At 45.6% G+C, this 20,224-nt stretch overlaps 1 protein-coding gene and 1 long non-coding RNA gene across 6 annotated transcripts in view; one reads left to right on the forward strand and one right to left on the reverse strand.

Annotated features, from left to right (window-relative positions):
- Nucleotides 1-898: 898 nt before the first annotated feature.
- On the reverse strand, nt 899-11,028 carry LOC136644329 (uncharacterized). The gene is made up of 3 exons (XR_010794087.1): nt 10,966-11,028; nt 6,030-6,121; nt 899-1,256 (listed from the first exon to the last, which is right to left on the reverse strand). It is a non-coding gene; the product is annotated as an uncharacterized lncRNA (long non-coding RNA).
- Nucleotides 11,029-11,244: 216 nt separating this feature from the next.
- The window catches only part of LOC136644328 (sentrin-specific protease 5-like), a 33,523-nt gene continuing 24,543 nt past the window's right edge, over nt 11,245-20,224 (forward strand). Inside the window, exons 1-3 of one of the 5 annotated variants that reach the window (XM_066620111.1) lie at nt 11,245-11,401; nt 19,731-19,841; nt 20,062-20,140. The gene's annotated coding sequence lies outside the window, so the exon portion shown is untranslated. The remainder of the gene's footprint in view (nt 11,402-19,730; nt 19,842-20,061; nt 20,141-20,224) is intronic. The other 4 variants (XM_066620110.1, XM_066620112.1, XM_066620113.1 and 1 more) reach the window with 4 other exon arrangements.

Genomic DNA, 20,224 nt, shown 5'->3' on the forward strand with positions numbered 1-20,224 from the left:
CTGTCCAACTTTCTGCCACCAATGCAGCTGCAATGCAGCCTCAAAGTAAGGGAACAAATGTTCCCTTGCCTTGAGGAGGCCTCCATGATTGCCCCCCCCCCAACTGCAGCACACACCCATTGGCACAGCTGCATCAGTGCTGGAAAGTTGGAAAGGACTGGGCCCTGAGTCAAAGCCTGGGAGCATGAAGAAGGGAGCATATGCTGTGTAACCAGTCCCACTCACTGCTGGAGCCATTGTGGCAGCAACGGCAATGCCCAGATGCTCTGTGCGGGCAGGCATTGCTCCCACAGCAAGTGGGAGATATCAGTTACACAGTGTGTTGTGGTGTCTGCAATACTTACTGCCCCACACCCCACTGGCTACCCTATTGAGCAGGACAGTTGATCTCCCTCTGCTAAATATAAGAGAACCCATCACTAAGAGATGCCTCTTTCCTCAGTTAGTAGGCACTAACAGTGTCAATTGATACCCATGCATCTAAAGACATTTTTTTCTGTTTTTATCTTCTGCTAAATCTATGGCAGTTATCTAACTACAGTGGAAACCAACCTGCTGTCCTCAGAGCAGCACCAAAAGGGGCAGTTGTCCCTGCATGACCCACAATCCTCACTCTGCATTCCAAATCATCCCCATAAAATGTTTTGTTGTGCTAAAGATGTCAGTTGTGGTCCTTTGTGATGAGTTCATATTTCTCTCTCCAAAGCAAGGCCATACATCACAGCATCTCTGTTCATTTGGGTCCCTGCTCAGAGAAAGAGTAATCGACTTCAGAAGCTCTCTGTTGGCAGGGTGGGGGAGAATGAGTGAGAGAGAGAGAGAGAGAGAGAGAGAGAGAGAGAGAGAGAGAGAGAAGAAGAAACAGATTTTATTAAGCTCCAGAGAATCCAGTTTTAGGAGTGCACTTTTAATCCCAGGCTCAAGAGCCAGCTATTAATATACTTCAGCAAGAAACAATTCCCAGAGCTGCAGGATGGTGGAATGATGGCAGGCTATCTGCCCAGTCCAAGGCAGAGAGCTTTGATTGTATCTGGAGAAGACTGGCAGTGGAAGAAGCAAAATAAGAACACTCTTTTTCAATTAAGGTTATTTTTCATAGCGTTCACCTTCTTTGCTGTTCCAAGGACTAAGGCTGTGGTTTCTTCTGGTCTTCTTCTGAATTATTTTAGTAGCAACATTCAAAGCACGGGCAGCCATTCAGAGATAAAGTCTGTAGTCGATCTTGAAAGTCAGGACTTGTGTGCCACCATCCAGCTCTGGTTGAAAAAGGGGAACATCAAAGAAATCAGCCAGACCAGCCCAAACTTTGTAAATAATATGCAAGAGATTGATCATGCATTGCGCCCCAACCACATAAAAACCAAGGCAAATTTGTTCACTGGACCAAACTGTCATGTCCTGACTCCTCGCCCTCCTTTCCACTCTGTTGGCTGAAGCTGGATCTTGCGTAAAGAGACACTCAAAATCTGCACCTAATGCCCTGATGGTTTCCAAGTGAAAAGGCCAACACTATTGTCTCCATATTGTGCTGGTCCCCAAGATCAAGGGATAATAAAGTAGCTAATGTTATATATGTGTTGTGTGTTGGACTTTGATGATTGAATACACACACTCTGCACAGGTGCTGGCAACATGACAGATTTATGAATAGGGTTACATACAACACCTTGGCAAGTCTCTTACTCTCTTAACACAAACGTTGCACAGGAAAGGATGGGAAGGTGGGATTTTGGAGACTGGACTGGAGTAAAGGAGACATTGCACAGTTAATTATTATCTCCATACTGCAGGTGGTGGAAAGCTGAGAGAAAAATGGCTTACTGAATGTGCTATAAGTTCATAGCAGAGGAGAAATTTAAACTGGGGTCTTCATAATTCATTGCATGTTCTCAGAGCCACATTGCTACAAGTCTATAATTGTTCATGGGTCTGCAGTTTTTCCTGTTAAGCATTTGTGCACAACAGTCACACATGCAAGGAGTTGCTTGCCAAGACCACAAAGACCGCTGCCACACCCCTGAGAAGCAGCCATGGGGTTTCACGTGAGAGGTATTGTACCAAAAATTATGCCATGTTGAACCACACGAAACTGTTTTGTTAATGCTGTGGTTCTACAACACTTCATTTGCCTTTTTTTTTTTTTTAACAACTTTGCATTAAAGACAACTCTACATGCTCAGAAAAAAAGTATTAGCTACAATTGTACTAGGACTGTGTATGTGAAAGAGATACTTGAACGTTTCTTGCATGCTATAAACAGAAAACCCATGTCTTGCCCCCATGAATTGAAATCTCACAAACTGACACATAGGGCAGTAGTGCTGCTATACAAGGGGTGGCACAGTAAGTACTGCAGGAGCCACAATGTTCCATGTAAGTGGCCCCTCCCACTCGCTGTTGGAGCCATTTATATAGCAAGATCTACATCTTTCTATATCTTTTCTTTTTTCTATGTCCAGTGGAATAATAAAGAAACTCCCTACCTTGGGGAAACTAATGTGTTGGTGAGAAGGGCTATAGCCTACCCTTCCCCTGACACAGTCGTGTAGCTATGGAGGAGTAAATATTTCAAGTGCCACAACATACTCTTCCACTCACTGTTGCCCTCGCTGCCCAGAATGGCTCCACAGCGAGTGGGGGGGGGGGTGTTTACATGGCATGTTGTGGGGCCTGCAATTCTTACTATGTTGTCCTTCCTGTAGCTACACTACTGTATCAGGGGAAGAGTAGACTATAGCCCTTCTCACCGACACACTGGTTTCCCCAAGGCAGGGAGTTTCTTTAATTTATTATTCCACTGGACATAAAAAAAGATACAGAAAGATGTATGTAGGAAAGAATCTAAAAAGAAACACAGTCAATATGAGGAATAAATCACCACATGTTGAACAATTCCATACCAGTTTCACTTAAAGTATATCATTATCAAACATGGTGGCCACAAAATCAGCCCCGTTATTAATCATCTGTGATTTCTGCCTACCCAGGATTGAAAAACATTATTTACTATTTCTCAGCTTTCTCTGAATTTAGCACTACCCTCTGTTTTGCAAATGTGCAAGTTTCAAACATTTCATGAAGCCCCAGTATTTATTTAACCTTGCACTGAACATGACTGGTAGGGCCTTCGGCTGTTCCCGATATTTTGCAATTAAAAGTTCTAGAAACCATTAGAACAGGAGTTCTCAAACTGGTGGGTCATGACCCACCAGCCTAAGAAGCCCTGCCTCTGCCCCCTAAGGAGCAGGAGTGGGGGGTGGCAATCATGTGATTGGAACAATCATGCCACTGGCACAGACACGGGCTTTTTTTGTATTTTGTTGCTATTCCCTCTTGTGAAGAACTGGGGGGGGGGGGGCGCGCCCTGGTTTGTTCCTTGTAGACTGAAGTGGGGCTGGAGATAGCAATGTGCTCCTTCAGTCCTAGCAGGGACCAGAGACCTAGACCTCCTGCCCTGGGCAGCTTCCCCCAACAAGATCAGACCTACAGACCTTGGGTATGTCCTGACTGGAAGCCCCAGAAAGAGGAAAAGGGGGATTTGCTTATCTGAAACACCTTCCTGAAATAGTTATCTGTGTTCACATATAGTGCAAAGGGCAATCTGCTGCAGCCTCCTGTCAGCCTGCTTACTGGGGCCCTTTGGAAGCAGAGGGGCAGCCCTCGATCACAGGGAAGGGTCATTATCTGATCTATGCCTGCAGCAGGCACTCCATAAAAAGACAGTCCTTGAAATTTCCCACTTGTGTGCTTCAGCAAGAATCAGCGGGAGGCCACTGGGGTTTTCTTTTTAGAATATGAATATTTTAAAGGGTTAGACTGGATATTCCAGAAGAAACTCAAAGGGAAGGCCAAGAGTGGTTCAAGATGAATGGTGCTAATGTACCAGGGAAGGATTAATCTTAAGTCTTGCAATGTTATGTTGATGCTGATACTGAAGTTACTTTTCAGCAGCAAGCAAACATTATTACCATTCAGAATTTGTTCTGCTGAATCAATTATTCATTTTTTTTTGCAACTGATTGAAAGGTTTATTATACATTTGCTTTCTTAAAAAATTTGAAAGATAAAAACCACTTTATTTAGGGAGTGTCATGGCTAGAATGGCCAATGTAATTTTCTTCTTATATAAACAGATGCAGGGGAGGGGGAATTTGGATTAGGGCTTCGGTGCCGGGAAAGTGGAGTCTTTCCTCCATATTGACACTTTGGTTTCAAACATTCCTCATCCTTGAAGTTGCTATATTAGCTATGGAGTGGAAGACTCGTGGGCCAATTTATGCCCATGTTCCCTCCTTTGTGGCTAATGGAAAGGGGAATGGGGCAAATTGGATTGGGATCGCAGTACAGGAAAAAGAACTGAAATCCTCTCCTGCCACCTTGGTTCTGATCCAAATACCCCCTTCCCCATTTGGAAGAAAATTATTTTGCATGTTTATGGAATACCAACATTTTCAGGGTGACCAGATGTCAGAACCACAAAAGAGGACAATGTACCCCAAAATGTAGGACATCCAAGAAAAACGTAGGACATGTCAAAATAAAAGCTGAAAACACTCCTATATTGATTTCAAGCGCATCGGTAAAGCAGCTACCACGTTTTCCAGACTCACAAAGAGAGTCTGGTCCAACAAGAAGCTGACGGAACATACCAAGATCCAGGTCTACAGAGCTTGCGTCCTGAGTACACTTCTGTACTGCAGCGAGTCATGGACTCTTCGCTCACAACAGGAGAGGAAACTGAGCGCTTTCCACATGCGCTGCCTCCGACGCATCCTCGGCATCACCTGGCAGGACAAAGTTCCAAACAACACAGTCCTGGAACGTGCTGGAATCCCTAGCATGTATTCACTGCTGAAACAGAGACGCCTGCGTTGGCTTGGTCATGTCGTGAGAATGGATGATGGCCGGATCCCAAAGGATCTCCTCTATGGAGAACTCGTGCAAGGAAAGCACCCTACAGGTAGACCACAGCTGCGATACAAGGACATCTGCAAGAGGGATCTGAAGGCCTTAGGGATGGACCTCAACAAGTGGGAAACCCTGGCCTCTGAGCGGCCCGCTTGGAGGCAGGCTGTGCAGCATGGCCTTTCCCAGTTTGAAGAGACACTTTGCCAACAGTCTGAGGCTAAGAGGCAAAGAAGGAAGGCCCATAGCCAGGGAGACAGACCAGGGACAGACTGCACTTGCTCCCGGTGTGGAAGGGATTGTCACTCCCGGATTGGCCTTTTCAGCCACACTAGACGCTGTGCCAGAACCACCTTTCAGAGCGCGATACCATAGTCTTTCGAGACTGAAGGTTGCCAATACAATTTAATCAGCATATTACTTATTAATAAATTTAATTACATGTAATTTATTACATACAATTTATTACAAGGCTATGCACTGCCTGCAGGGGTTCGCTCACAGGGAAGAGGAGGACATTTAAGTTCTTTTCCAGGATATGAGGCTAAAAAAGAGGAGATGTCCTGGAAAATAAGGTCAACCTGAACATAACGCCCTGAAAGATGAACTTTTTTAAGCATTAAATAATATACATAAAAATCAGTAACAAAAAGTGACCAGCAGATGCTGCTAGAGTCATGTCATTCTTCCACAACTTGCTTTCTGAATAAAGTCAAAACTCTGTGTGTGTGTGTGTGTGTGTGTGTGTGTGTGTGTGTGTGTGTGTGAGAGAGAGAGAGAGAGAGAGAGAGAGAGAGAGAATTGCTTAAGATTGCAGTGAACTTATGGAGCCTGAACACCTTTTCCAGTAAATGAAACTATCTGTTTGGAGAGATAATGAAACAGGCTGATGTTGAGCATGCTTAAAGACATGAGCTGGTGTGGCAATTTTAAGAAGCTTTCTTGTTTGGCAACCTTCAGTCTCGAAAGACTCTGGTATAAGCCTACAGCCCCCCCCCCCCGCCCCGTATTCCCAGGCGGTCTCCCATCCAAGTACTAACCAGGCCTGACCCTGCTTAGCTTCTGAGATCAGACAAGATCAGGCAGCCAGGAGCCCAAAGGACAAGAACAAGAAGCTTTCTTACCATGTTGTCTAAGCAGCAGTTTCCCTGGCTGTTTTTTCACCAACAGATCAACACAAGATGCATGTCCCACCTCCTTGTCATCTTCCACAGCCCTGGTAATGAAAATACATCCACATCCCACACTTAAACTGGTTTACCAGTCATTCCCTTTCCCTGGGAAACCTTGGGAAATGCAGTTTGGAGAGAAGAGCAAATGGTTTCTAATGAAGATTTATCAGGATCCTCCTAAAACTACTGGCCCAATCCTCCCCCCATAGGTGAACAGGAAGCTTATGGGAAGGTAAGAGGACATATTTTCCCTTACCTCTCCTAAGTGCCCCAATCTCCCCCCCCCCCCATGATGTAGAACAAACCTCCTGGATGTGGCTGCATCAGGGGGAGGGGAACATGTAAGGGTTGTATGGGCATTGCTCTCAATGCCCAAAATGGCTCTGAAGGCAAGGGGAGGGCTGCTTACATGATGTGTTGAGGCACCTACAAAATTTAGTGCTGTACCTCCCTCTGGGAATGCTACTGGAAAGGAATCTATGTGGGCATTGATATGGCCCTTCTTGGCAGACAATCACAAAGACCCTTCTCAATAGCGACAGCCAAAACACAAATGTACTAATCAGTGGCGTAGCCAGAGGGGGTGTAAAGCACTAAGTTTTGCAGGCATCTGAGCATGCCATGGAAGAGCCCCCCCCCTTTGGAGCCATTCCAGCTGCTCTGTTTTGCTCCCCCACCCTGAATGGCTCCAAAGGAGAGGGGCCCCTTGCACAGTGCGTTCAGGTACCTGCAAAACTTAGTGCTTTGCACCCCCTCTAGCTATGCCACTGGTACAGACACAAACAGGAGATAGAAGTTTTACCATTCAAACAGTAGTAAGCAACCAATAGTACAACATCACCACCCCTCCCAAAGCAGCTGACACACAACAGATGACATTGTGTTGTAAGGATTGTCCAAGGAGTGTTATGAACTTTTAAATTATGTTTTTTAATCTGTTGTAAGCTGCCTTGAGTCCCTTTGGGGAGAAAGGCGGGGTAAAAATAAAGTTGTTATTATTATTATGAGCTTGACCTGAGTTTCAGGAAAAGCAGTGCCCATGGTCCATATTACTGCATAATCCACTGATGTTTATCATTTCAAGAAAAATGGTTCAAATGTGTGTTGGTGGTAACAAGACAACATACCAGTAAGTTTCCCATGCTCTTGTCTTCAAAAGAAAGCTACACTCCTGAGAAGGGGGTATGAGAGCAAAACAGAACCATCAGCCCATCCTGGATAATGACACTTTTCTCTCGAAGGCCTGGGGTGGCAGCTGGTCAGTTCTTGCTTACAGACAGCCCCCTAATCTTAAAAGGCTGCTCACCAGCAATGACAAGCTGCATAACAGAGATGCAAATACAAGACCAGGCTCTGCACAAACCAGTCAATTCTATCTACTTAGGGGCCAATCCTATCCAACTTTCCAGTGCCAGTACAGCTGCAATGCAGCCCCTAAGTGAGGGAACAAGTGTTCCCTTATCTTGTGGAGGCCTCCATAACTACCCTCCTACCACAGGATGCAGTGCGCACTCCATTGGTATGGCTACACCAGGGCTTGAAAGTTGGATAGGATTTGACCCTTTGGCAACACTATTACAGGACCTGCTAATGTTAGTGGTGCTTGTGTTATCAGGGGCTTATTTGACATGCTCTTCTCCAATGCGGGGTTGGTTATTATCTGGCAAGTGCCCTTCTGCCATCTAAATAGGGCCGTCTCCAAGACAAAGATTAAATAGACAGCAATTTGACATCAGGAATGGAATCTTCCAGAAATCACAAAGGGGACATTTTGATCTTCAAAATTCCTCTGCTGAAGATGTTCAAGTGACAGTCTTCCAACAAGACGTCAAAGGGAGATTGGAGTCAACATAATTTGCCACCCTGGCTCCAGTGTTCAAATACAAGACACATTTTTGAGGAAATGTCAGTTTTCATTTTGCAAAGTGTACGTGTGCAGTTTCTACAATAGCAAGTGTGTGTATCTGGGTGGTGGTGGAATAACTTTCAAGTTCATGCCATTTGTGGAACAACTGCAATTTTTATAGTCTGCAAGAAAAAAAAATACACAATCTGGCTTTGAACCTGCTGTTTGTAGCCTCAACCGTGCCACCACAAGGGTCCTTTCTTGTACAATTCCTTTGTTGCCATATTTCACCGCCAGTTTCCTAAATGCTGCGAGTTCTCACAGGGATTGTATCTTGTCATACTGGCAGACACCAAATAATGATCTGGAAAGAGATTCCCCAGTGCCTTGATTGAGAGAAAAGTTTGAACAGATTCCACTGTGCTAACTGGCTGCTTCCCAACCCTTTCCTTTGATCTGGATGATTTATTTTTGTATGAAGGCATCACTGTCTCTTCCAGTTGCCAGCACTCCTCTGACTTGCTGAACATGAGGCCTCTTTCTGGGTCCCAGTTCCCACTGAGCAGGATCACCACAAGACATCCAAGACACACCCACCTCCCAATCTGGTGTCTGAGAAAAAGGGAGCCTGAGCCTGGAATATGTGGTTTATTGAGGGGATTATTGATCACCATAGGGAAAGGGGGGAGAGTACGTCAAGCTACTCACAGTGCAATCCAAAGACGAAGTTGAGCTGGCACAGACCCCCTGCACTGACTCCTGAGTAAGCAATGTTTGCACTGACTCAGCAGTCAGCTGGGCTGGTGTGGAGACCTGCACCAGACTGGGAGGGCCAAATCTAGCTCCTGCACCAGTCGGACAGGGTAAGTACGAGCTAAATAACTATATATTATTTATATAATTATCATACGATAACGATATACGATATTATATATTATCGTATAATAGCTAAATAACTGGTACAGATCTGAGTAGCCCCATAGAGGTGCCTGGGCTCAATACAGGCTAAGCGGAAAAATATCCTGACTTCCAGGCGCCTCCTAATCTGCACTGGATACAGCACAGGCCACTGTGGCCTGCCTGTAATAGCACTGGTTAGGATTGTGCTGCCCGTAATACTAACTGAAAGGACCAGCAAACCGGTGCCACTCTGCAAACTAGCAGGGAAAGCACAGTATCGAATTGGGAATTAGTAATGGGACACTGTCCCAATGATGCAGCATGTAGGAAGAGTGTTGAATTTCCCTGGATTCAAAAGGATTCAGAGGTATAGCAGGCTCTAGAGCAGTGGGCAGCAACCTTTTTGGGCAAAGGGGGCTGGATCTTTGGTGATGACATCATCACATCAACACTGAACTTCCAGGTTGCCGAGCTCCCTGAAGTGGATGCGCAAAGCAAAGCCTGGGCAGGCAGCTCTGCCATGCCCTGTTCTGTGTGTAGCAAATCGGGTGGGAGCCTATTCCTCCCAAGTCAAGCTCTGTATGGGCTGGATGACTTTGGGTAGTGAGCCAGATGAGGTTGCCACCCCCTGCTTTAGAGTGAGCACAATCAAGGTAGCAGAAACCAATGCATATGTGTAGAGAAGCCGGAAGAGTTGGCTGAGGTGCAGAGATGCAGCTCCCACTTGGTTGGCATAAGGATAACGGAAACTAAGAAGGGCCATGTCAGTGCCGCTGACTCAGAAACCGCAGTTTAGGGAGAGCTATTCCAGTACTTGTGACAACAGAAAACAGAGTGCTGGACAGCAGACCTCCAGCTTCCCACTTGAATAAGGTTAGATGAAGGAAAGAGGAAAGACAGAGACTTAAGATACATAGCTGAGCAGGAAATGGACTACACACAGAAGAGGAAGATAGGACAGAGGCAGCAGTATGTCTGTCTCCAGTCTGCTGAGACATCTGCAAATGCTCTTCCTCTGCTGGCTTTGACCTAGAAACAGAGCCACAGAATCCAGAACAGTTTTTCAGCTGTTTCCGACTGCTGAGATCGACTCCTGCGGCACACCTGCGGACCTTCTAAGACACACCAATGTGACATCTCATTTTCTACATGAATTGTTTGCTGATTTTTTTTTCTTTTCAGAGTATTCAGTCATTCAGTATTCAATATTCAACCTCAAACTCTGCAATCCGAAGCAGCACACCACAGATCCCAACTGAATGTCCCGGTGACCACAAAAGCGCCCTTCATTTTTATTTCACTGTCCTGAAGCAGCCAAATGGGGCCCTGGCTCAGATCAAGGCCACAGCATCAAGATAGATCATATTTCAACCTTTGTGCAGCTTTCCTGCCCAACACTACACACCTTAAGGCACAATTACTTGCTAATAGTGGCATTCATTGTCCCAAAGGCAGGGACATCACCTCAGGCAAGATTTTCCACATTTTTCTGCTGCTCATCCTCCAAGAAACTCAGGGGGAAACTCACCCCTCCTTTTGTCCTCACAACAACCCAATGATGTAGGTGGGGCTGAGAGAGAGTAGCAGGGGTGAAGTGCAGCTGCCACTGCCCCCCTTGCCTGCCTGCTGCAACAACTGTGCAAGCAACTGTGCAAGCTGCAAGCAACTGTGCAGTGTTTGCAATAACAGGAGATGAAGAGTGGAAAAGGAAGTGTGCAGGAGAGTGCCCAGATCCATCACTGCTTGTAACCTGGGATGAACTTTACCTCCAGAAATTTGTCCAATCCCCTTTTAAAGGCATACAGGCCAGACGCCATCACTGCATCCTGTGGTAAGGAGTTCCACAGAGTAACAGCCACCCTGCCCTTTTGTGGCAAGGGGTTCCACAGAGTAACAGCAACCCTACCCTCCTGTGGCAAGGGGTTCCACAGAGTAACAGCCACCCTCCCCTCCTGTGGCAAGGAGTTCCACAGAGTAACAGCCACCCTGCCCTTCTGTGGCAAGGGGTTCCACAGATTAACAGCCACCCTCCCCTCCTGTGGCAAGGCGTTCCACAGAGTAACAGCCCCCATGACCCCATGTGGCAAGGAGTTCCACAGAGTAACAGCCACCCTGTACCTCCTCCCCTCCACTTGCACACACCACAGCGGGAAGACCACTGAGCAGCGCGCTCCTCCCCCAACGGCCAGACATTCACTGCGCAGGCGCAACGGGGAAAGCGGCCCCCGGCCTCGACGCATGCGCACTCCCGGCGCGCAGGGCCAAGATGGCGGAGCCCGTTACTCGCTTCTTTCCCTGCGCATCGATACCGGCGACGGAGAGTCCGCGCATGCGCACAGCGGCACTCCAAGAAGACGCTTCTCGCTGTCGCTCCGGAAACGTCGTCGCGGTGAGCTGACGTCGATGAGGCGGCGGAGCTGGCCGGCTGCCGCGGTGCGCGCCGGGAACCCTGGCCCACGTGAGGTTGCCGGGCGCCGTCGCGCTCCCTGACGGGTGGGGGCGGCAGCGAGAGGGAGGAAGAGGAAGGGGCGGAGAGGAGGAAGGCTCCTCGGCGGCCGGGATGCGCCCAGCGACAAAGGTGCGGGGGGGGCGGGGCTCTCGCGCGCCCCCGGCCAGGCCCAGGCCCAGGCCCAGGCGACCGGGGGAGGAGGAAACGGCCCTGGCCTGCTCGAGCCTGCCCCCCCCGTGGCGCAGCCCAGGTGGGGGCGCGTGACGCCTCGTGCTGGGGGCTTTGGCTTCCTGGGGGCTCTCTTGGAGTGCGCGGGGGTTTGTGTTCCTGGGGTGGGTCGTGCCAAGTGGTGGTTCGTGCAAGGGGGTCTTTTTCTGGGGGTGGGTCGTGCAAGGTGTGACTTTTCCTGGGGGTCGGTCATGCAAGGGGCGTCTGTTCCTGGGGGTGGGTCATGCAAGGGGGTAGATCGTGCAATGGGGGAATCTTTTTCTGGGGGTAGAAAGGTCCAGGGGGTGTTGAGGCCATCAGGTGGCTTTAGGGTGCTCAGAAGGAGCTGGGGAGATGAGCACCCTTCAACGCAGTGGCCTTCAGCCCTTCTCATGCCATGACCCAAATACATACATACGTGTACACACACACACACACACACACACACACACACACACACACACACACAGAGGCTAGCATTTTGGGAATGGCTGCCCTACATGGGTTCATGCAGGAGCAGAATTATGTGTGTTCCCTGTTGGCAGAAAGCATCCACAGTGCACAATGGTGTTAACAGCTAAATCTTTTTGTTCCTTAATCTTGTTGGGATACTGGCAACTTCAGTGAATAGTTTTGTATGGAAGTGTAACCTCTGGAGCGCAAAAACTGTATTTTTCAAATGCCTGTGACAACTTTTGAAGCGAGCTGACAGTCGCCATGTAAAAATGTTATATGTTTTACTTGCGTTTATAGTTTTCTGCTGCAGTTCTGTAAACACTTGTGGGAACAGGCCTATCAGTGTGAATAAGTTGACATATCTAGGATTGCAACTGGGTCAGTCAGTACTAGAATTATAAACTTCTTGTTGGCATCCTTCAGTCTCGGAAGACTATGGTATCGCACTCTGAATTGTGTTCTGGAACAGAGTGTCCTCTCCAGTGCGCGAAGCCTGGGTAAAGTAGATATGGAGGATAGACTGTTACCCATGCAGCAAATCCCCCCTCTCCACGTCGCTGAAATGGTCCAATGGAAAGGCAGAAGCCAATACGGTTGGTTCCAGCGACGTCGCAGGAGTTGCCAGAACGTGACTGTGTTTAGCCATGAACTGCCTCAGGGACTCCGGCTCTGGATTTTGCCTCGAGGGTGACTCCTGAAGCCTTTTCCATAACTGGATGTAGCCACAAGGCAGTGGAGGTTTGGGATCAGAGTTTTCCTTCTCTCAGATGAGCTGCCTTCCCAGGCTAACGAGTCCCATCTACCCAGTGGCTGTTCAGTCGCCTCTTACGACAAATACAGCCAAACTGAGGGCTTATTCTTATCCCCAGCCCTCAGGGGAAGAATTATAAACATCATTGGAAATACAAGGTATAAAACCAGCTTCATAACAATATAGGATGGTCTATATTAGAATACTGCATTAAAAGAAGCCACTTTGATTTCAGTAAACTGACCAACAGTAGTAGGTTGTACCTTGAACTGCTTCTGCTTTCTTAAAACTTGTGACACTTTGGTATTCACCCCTGTTGTTACTGCAGAAGATTTGGGTATCTATTGCATTGTTATAGCTGGTGCAAACTGGTAGAGTTAGGCTGCAGTCCTGAACCTGGAAAGAAGCTCCACTGAATAAAATTGTCTACTCCTAAGTTAACACATATAGGGTAGTTAAAGCATATTTACAAAGTGATGTGTAGAGGCAATAACAAATGGGGGAGGGGAATCCACCCTTCACTTCAACAATTAGGACCTCAGTCTCTGGGCATCCTTGAGACTAAGCAGAGCTGGTGTTTGTTGTTTGCCTCTGGTTGAGCACATGCCAGGGGCCCACACTACTGTGCCTAATTATGCCTGATCTGATCCCAGTGCAAAGCTTGCTGCCACCATTGCTTCTGTCCCCCTCACCAAATGCTTGGTAAACATTTCCATTGCTTACCAGATGGAGCACAGAGCAGTGACAATGATTTGTCATCCTTTATGGAAACACATTTGAAACTACTAAAACTTCTGTCTGGGTGTAGTGTTGGTGGTGGGCTGTCTAGGACTTTTAAAATGGTGCCTGGGAAAGTGGAGTCTCTTCCTCATTGCCTGGTAAGTGCCCTGGTTTACCAGGCAGTGGGTGGGTAGGGGGCTTAGTTGCCACTGCAGCTCATGATGTTCTCCTTCCTACTGCCATTGCAGGATTGTGCAGAGGAGAACATGCCTCCATGTTGCATCTGCTGACCCCTATTTGAGTAGACAGGATGGATGGCTCTTGTGCCAGAGTAGTCTACCCCCCTCCACCTAGGAATAAGTCCTATTCAACTTGTGTTCTGAGTAAATACTCTATGTGTAAATCTTAGAGCTGCCTTGATGATGAAGAAAATCCCTTACTGAACAACTAGGAGTGAGAGGGTATGAAAAACAGGAATACTTGAAACTCTAGGATTTCATTATTTTGAGGTAGAAGAATAGTTGGGATCTTGCTGTGTTGAAAGACTTTTGTCAGGTAGTCTTTCCTGCCCTAAACCTTTTCCAAGTTTGTTATTTTATTTCAAAAATTTGTATTGGAACAAAATATTCAAAATATTTATAGTCTGCCCTGATAACAGGGCACACAAGATGGCTTACAATAAAAAATAAAACACAATGGCCAGTGGACACACAGTACACAGAGTGCAGCTGCAGCAATAATAATACAGTAGTAAGCATCTAAAAATAGCATAACTTCCCCAAATTAACCAGAGTGGAAGACCAAGCTCTATCCAAACCAAAACTAAGGTGGGAAGGCCAACTGAAAAAGAGAGGTTTTTAGCCTCTGCCAGGAGGCTATTTCATAGTCCTTCCTTTTTAAAAGGTAGAGGAGCAAAGAGCCATAAGTTGCTTTTGGTGTGGTTTGACCGTTGTGGTTTTGGAAACCTAGGACTGATGGCTCCATTTCCTTCACAGTTTTCCAGGCAGTGTGGCAAAATGTTGGAACAGAAATCTTTTTAAGACCAAGATGGTGAGGGGAGCTTCCTATGTTGCTCCATTCTCTGGCTGATGATCGGGGCCAGACTGACCTCCTGCCTTGCCCTTGATGAAGGGCCTCCCAGAGGCCTCCCTGAAGGTCTGTCAGGGCCTCCCAGAGAACTGAAGTTCTCTGGTTAATGGCAGAGGCCAGAGGATGTCTCAATTGTCCACCGCCTCTGGACAACTATATGACAACTACAAGACAAAGCTGATACAAGCCATTGTTCTGCCTAGTTTGGTACTCTGAAATTGAAATACAGTTCATACTTCAGACAATGTTTAATTTACAGGATATTTAAGGTCTAAAAAACTAGATAGTTGATAGCTAAACTAAGCTCAAAGTACAAGAGGAATCCTTGTGGTATTGGGATGGGATTGTAGATCTGGACTTCATTCTGAGATGCTCCACAGAATGAACCAGTGTAGTGAATGTTTGGATAAACACTCTGCTGTTGCTGGAGAACTAGTGTAACAAATACAATTTCTATTATTAGGAATTCAGCGCAACATGAATTTGCATATTCCTTTACCAGCAGAGGTTGACCTAACAAAAGTATTTCGCAAAGTAAGATTTCTCAACTTGGAGATACATGGACATTATTTTGATGACACACATTTGAGATGGGAAACAAAATATTCTTAATGCTTTATGTTTTTTAGGATACAAGTGAGCAGTAGGCAACACTTTTTCTCATCCCCCTAAAAACACTGTTTGTTCTTTTTTTTAAGTGTACTTCATGTTTGTGTTGAGAAATTTGAAAACTGATGTTAATGCCTTGGGGAGTAAGGAAAGAAAGATCAAATTGCTGTAGATTTTTGCAAATCTTGAAATGTCTGATCCTGTTGCTTGGAAATTCAAAATTTGTTCAATATACAGCAGCCATTGTAGCAAGACAACAATATCCACCGTCTAGGTTTGGGAATCATTTCTAGCTTGTTTATATCTAGTATTAGCTTAGTAACTAGGTGGTATCACCTTTTTAAAAGAGCTGCTGCAAGTAGTCTGCTTCAGTAGCATTCCCATTTTCAAAATGGCCCTTGCTCCAACAAATGCTGTTTCAACCAAAAATGGTTAGATTAGCTTTGGTTTTGTGGCTGTGCTTTTCTAGTGTGCCTTCTGGCACTAAGTTGTCCACTTCTGCTTTTAGAGTTTGCCTGTGTAGCTTATGTTACTTTCCAGTGATGTGGTCAGTCTGCAAATGTTAGTACTAGGATAAAATGCTGAGCTTACAAAATGTGCTGTCTGGCACATACAGAAGTTTTCTAAACTCATATCATTAATGCCAGTGCAACTGTAACTTTTAGACTGTGTACCGAGCAGTCTTTGCAATGTTTGGTGTTGTCTGAGCCTCTGATGCTCTCTGTCTTTTGCTGGGTATACAGGCACTCCTTGACTTGCATAAAGGTTCTGTTCTGGACACCCTTATGTAAGTTGGAACCAGTCAGCGCAAGAGGAACCACCCTCACTTGCTTCTCTGTAAAGCTTGCCACTTGCTTTGCTTGAGTGCAGTGATTTCATGCTTTCCTCTGTGCGGGAGCATGCTCCGAATGATCCCAGCTTACAGAAAAAACAACTAGTGAGCTTTACAGAGTGGTCAGTGTGGGTGGCTCTTCTTGCACAGCCCAGAAAAATGTACAACTGAAATCACATAAGTTGACATCAGAGGTTATATGGTCCACTTGTGTCATGTGAACTTTATGGTGTTCACTCTTGACCGGTGGGTCCTAGCAAGAAAGATGGAACTTGTATGTAGTGATAGGAGATGATCAGGTTATTTTTTAAAGGCCAGGTGGTGGTTTTTATGGTTGTCCTGTTATTGTACCCATTTGTTCAGAACTTTGACTGTTGTTCAGAACTCTGGTTATCATGACTTTGACAGTCGGAACAAAGACAAGACGTTCTGTGATGGCTGGTAGAAGTGAGGGATTTTTTTTTGTTTGTTCCCATAGGAATGCTGAATGGAGAAACTTATAGGACAGTTAAGTTGTGAAACAGGCTAAGCCAGTGGTTCTCAAACTCTGGGAGAGTTTGAGAGCCACTGAGTTCTTGCGTGGGCGGGAGGGGGGAGTCAGCAGGGGCGGGGGAAGGCAGTGGCGCGATCCCCAGGATCGCGCCGCTCAGGGGGGCTGCAGGGGCTTGGGTATGTGTATCCAAGTCCCTGCAGCCCCCCTGAGTGGCACAATCCTGGGGATCGCGCTGCTGCCTCCTCCCTGCCTCCAGGCTGCCCCCGCCCCTTAAAGGGGCAGGGGACAGGGCCCGCAGGCTGGCATGTCACAATGCCCCAGTTTGAAAAGCCCTGGGCTAGGCTAGTGTGTTGTCTTTATTGTGGCATAGCAAATGGAACTGAAACACAGGTGTAACCTAATAATCCATGGATTTTTCCCCCCACAGTTTTATCTCAATGTGATGAGAACTGTTAAATTAAAGGAAAAAAGTCAACAGTTAACAATAGCCTCATTGATGCAAAAGAAGGCAGCTGGCTGACAATCCATCAATCACTCTCTCTCCAGGCACTTAGAACAGTTTCACTCCAAGTCAAGTGATTCCCTCCCTTCCCCCTGAGCACGTGAAAAATCACTTTGCATTCTTTCCAGTGCTGTGCTCTGGGTGATGCCTTTCTAAGCGCCTTGGGAGAGACTGATTGATGGATTGTCTGCCTAATGAGTCTGTCTTACATCACAAAGGTAAGCAGGGCTGTTTTTAAATTGCCTAGCAAAGGGACATTGTTTTTTTGAATGAATTTGCTTTAATGCAATTTTTGCCATCCGCATGAGTTCTGGGAATGGAACCCTTGCAAATAATGAGATTATATTTGTATATGTGAAATACTTTATACTGGGACTATTGACTAATTTGGGATTATTGTAAGTCTCCATTTGCAATTACTTTCTTCAAAGATATACACTTTCTTCAAGACATACTTGAAGTATATCTTCAAAGATATACAAAATACAGTGGTGCCTCACAAGACGAAATTAATTCGTTCCGCAAGTCATTTCGTATTGCGAAAATTTCGTCTTGTGAAGCGCGGTTTCCCATAGGAATGCATTGAAATTTAATTAATGTGTTCCTATGGGCAAAAAAAGTCAGAACAAAGTCAAATTTGGTTTACAAAGTGTTTATTAAGTGCTCTTTAAAGGCATACATACTGCACAGAGGATTTCAAAAATTTCAAGCACAAAGCTTCAACTTTTTAAACATGCACAATGCATCCTGGGTATTAACAGTTGTGCGATTTAAAACAAACCAAAACAAACAAAAAAAAATGCCAAAAAATTCATCTTGCGAAGCACGGCCATAGAAAAATTCGTCTTGCGAGTCACCAAAAAAAATCGCAAAACGCTTTCGTCTTGTGAGTTTTTTGTTGCACGAGGCATTCGTCTTGCGAGGCACCACTGTATACAAAATATACAAAATTTCCTATCAAGCTACCTTCCTGCCCTGCTTCTAGTCTCTCATCTGAATTCATGTCTTCTAGACCAGTAGTTCTCACACTTTTAGTACCGAAACCCACTTTTTAGAATGAGAATCTGTCAGGACCCACCAGAAGTGATGTTATGACCAGAAGTGACATCATCAAGCAGGAAAATTTTTAACAATCCTAGGCTGTACTCCTTACCCAGGAGTAAGTCATATTGTACACTTACCCAGGAGTAAGTCGTATTGGCTATCATTTATAAGAGCATATACATAGTAGTCTGTTTGAAGTACAGATCTGTAACTTTTCCACAAATGCTGTCACATATTGTGGCATCATCAAATCTAATATAATAAAAATAAAATGTTGAAATGAATGGGGACCCACCTGAAATTGTCTTGTGATGCACCTAGTGGGTCCTTACCCACAGTTTGAGAAACACCATTCTAGACAGTTTCCTGAAAGTACACTGTCAATGAAGTGTCTCTCTCACTTATCATTTATCTTCCTATTTCTCCTGTCTTGTTTGAGGTGTAAGTTGCCTGGGTGCAGACCTCAGCGCAATTATCCTGCAAAATGGATAGCATTTTACAAATGACTGACTTCTCCTATATCTAACTGTATATCTAACTGTAACAAAAGGAGTTATCTTTCTTATTTTCCACTTGTCACCATGTTATTGGCATATAGGTGGCTAGCATTTAGGAGGGTTGCTGAGACCTGCGGGTAAGGTCTGAAGAGGTCTCTAGCAGTTAAAGGCACAGTAAAACACAGTAGCAGTGAATGAACCTTGGGCCACATTGAATGACTAGAAATTCAGTGTGGAGGTGGTAATTCTAACTTCCTTCCTGAATTGTTATATTCTGCTTTTGTTTCCTGAGGACGTGCCAGAGTGTGACAGTGATTCTTTAAATCATGATTCTAGGTCTGCGAAGGAAGTAAAAAGTGGGGACTCCAGGGATCTGTGCTAGAACTGGTGCTTTTCATTTTGTTCATAAATGATTTGGATTGGAAGGTTAACCACAAGGTGGCCAGGTTTGCAGATGACCTCCAGGGTGGACAAACTAAAATGTATGTGCTCTAGAACAGCCTCTTCAGTCTTGGTGAGAGGGCTACCAGATTACATACAATTTGGTATTGTAAATACAGATGTAAAAAAATCAGTAAATACAAATTATTATTAACAGTATTTATATACCGCTTTTCAACTAAAAGTTCACAAAGCGGTTTACAGAGAAAAATAAAATAACTATAACTTATAAATCAAATAATCAAATCCATTCTAAATAACTACAAAGTGACTTACACTGTGACAAAAACTTCCAACATCACATATGCATACACTGATGGGGTCTGAGCTGTCAGTGACAAACCAGAAAAGAGTTTCTAGTAGGTAACTCAGTGGAAATGTTGAACCAGTGTGGGATAGCTGTGGAGAAGGCAAATTCTGTGCTGGCATCATTAGGAAAGGGATTGAGGATAATATTAAAGGTCCTTGTACAAATCTGGGGTCTGACCATACGTGAAATACAGTATACAGTTCATCATAACTGAAAGGATAGGCAGTAGGAGGGGAAACACTAGAAAATTGCACCTTCTCCCACCCCATCCACTTCCTAAACAGAGCATAGGATACAACAACCCCAATATATAAGCCCCTGCCAGGAAGTCTACAACTCGGGTGATAGGGCATGCAGCATTCATCTGCACCCCTTGGGTTTCTCAAAAGAGAACTTTGGTGATACGAAAACCAGGGTGAAAGGGCACTTGACACAGAAAGGGAGCACTTTGCACCAACAACCTTTTTCACAACGTATATGGCATGATATTTTGTTAACTCTTCTCAGAATTCTTGTTGCAGACATTCTGCCCCAGGAGGACTCCATGCCTGAACACCCAACTGGAGCCTCTGCTTCACCACTTCAGCAGGGAAGGCAGCTACAGTGCATTGCACACAGGTAGGCAAAGGTGGGGAGGGAATCCCATGCTGCCACACACTGATGTAGGACCTGTAATGTGTCTGTACTCTCCCCACCCCAACCCCTCAGAATTACCAGCTATGTCTCTGCTAACTGTGGTGCCTAAGCTTTTTCAAGAGCTAAGAGCAGGGTGTGTGTGTTCCCTTCTGGAAAATGCCAGGGACACCAAACACTCATCAGAATCCCTTTTATTTTTCAGGACTACACCAATTCCACAGCAGGCTGAACAGGGGTGATTCTTTTAAGGGTTCCACTGCCACTCCCTTCCCCCAAGGAAGGTAATGTTCCAAGGTAGCATGCTCTCTCCAGCAACAGAGCTGTACAGCATCTATGGAATGAGCTTCCAGAATATCTGAGAAGAA

Source organism: Tiliqua scincoides, chromosome 3 (assembly GCF_035046505.1).
Source record: "Tiliqua scincoides isolate rTilSci1 chromosome 3, rTilSci1.hap2, whole genome shotgun sequence".
NCBI lineage: Eukaryota > Metazoa > Chordata > Lepidosauria > Squamata > Scincidae > Tiliqua > Tiliqua scincoides.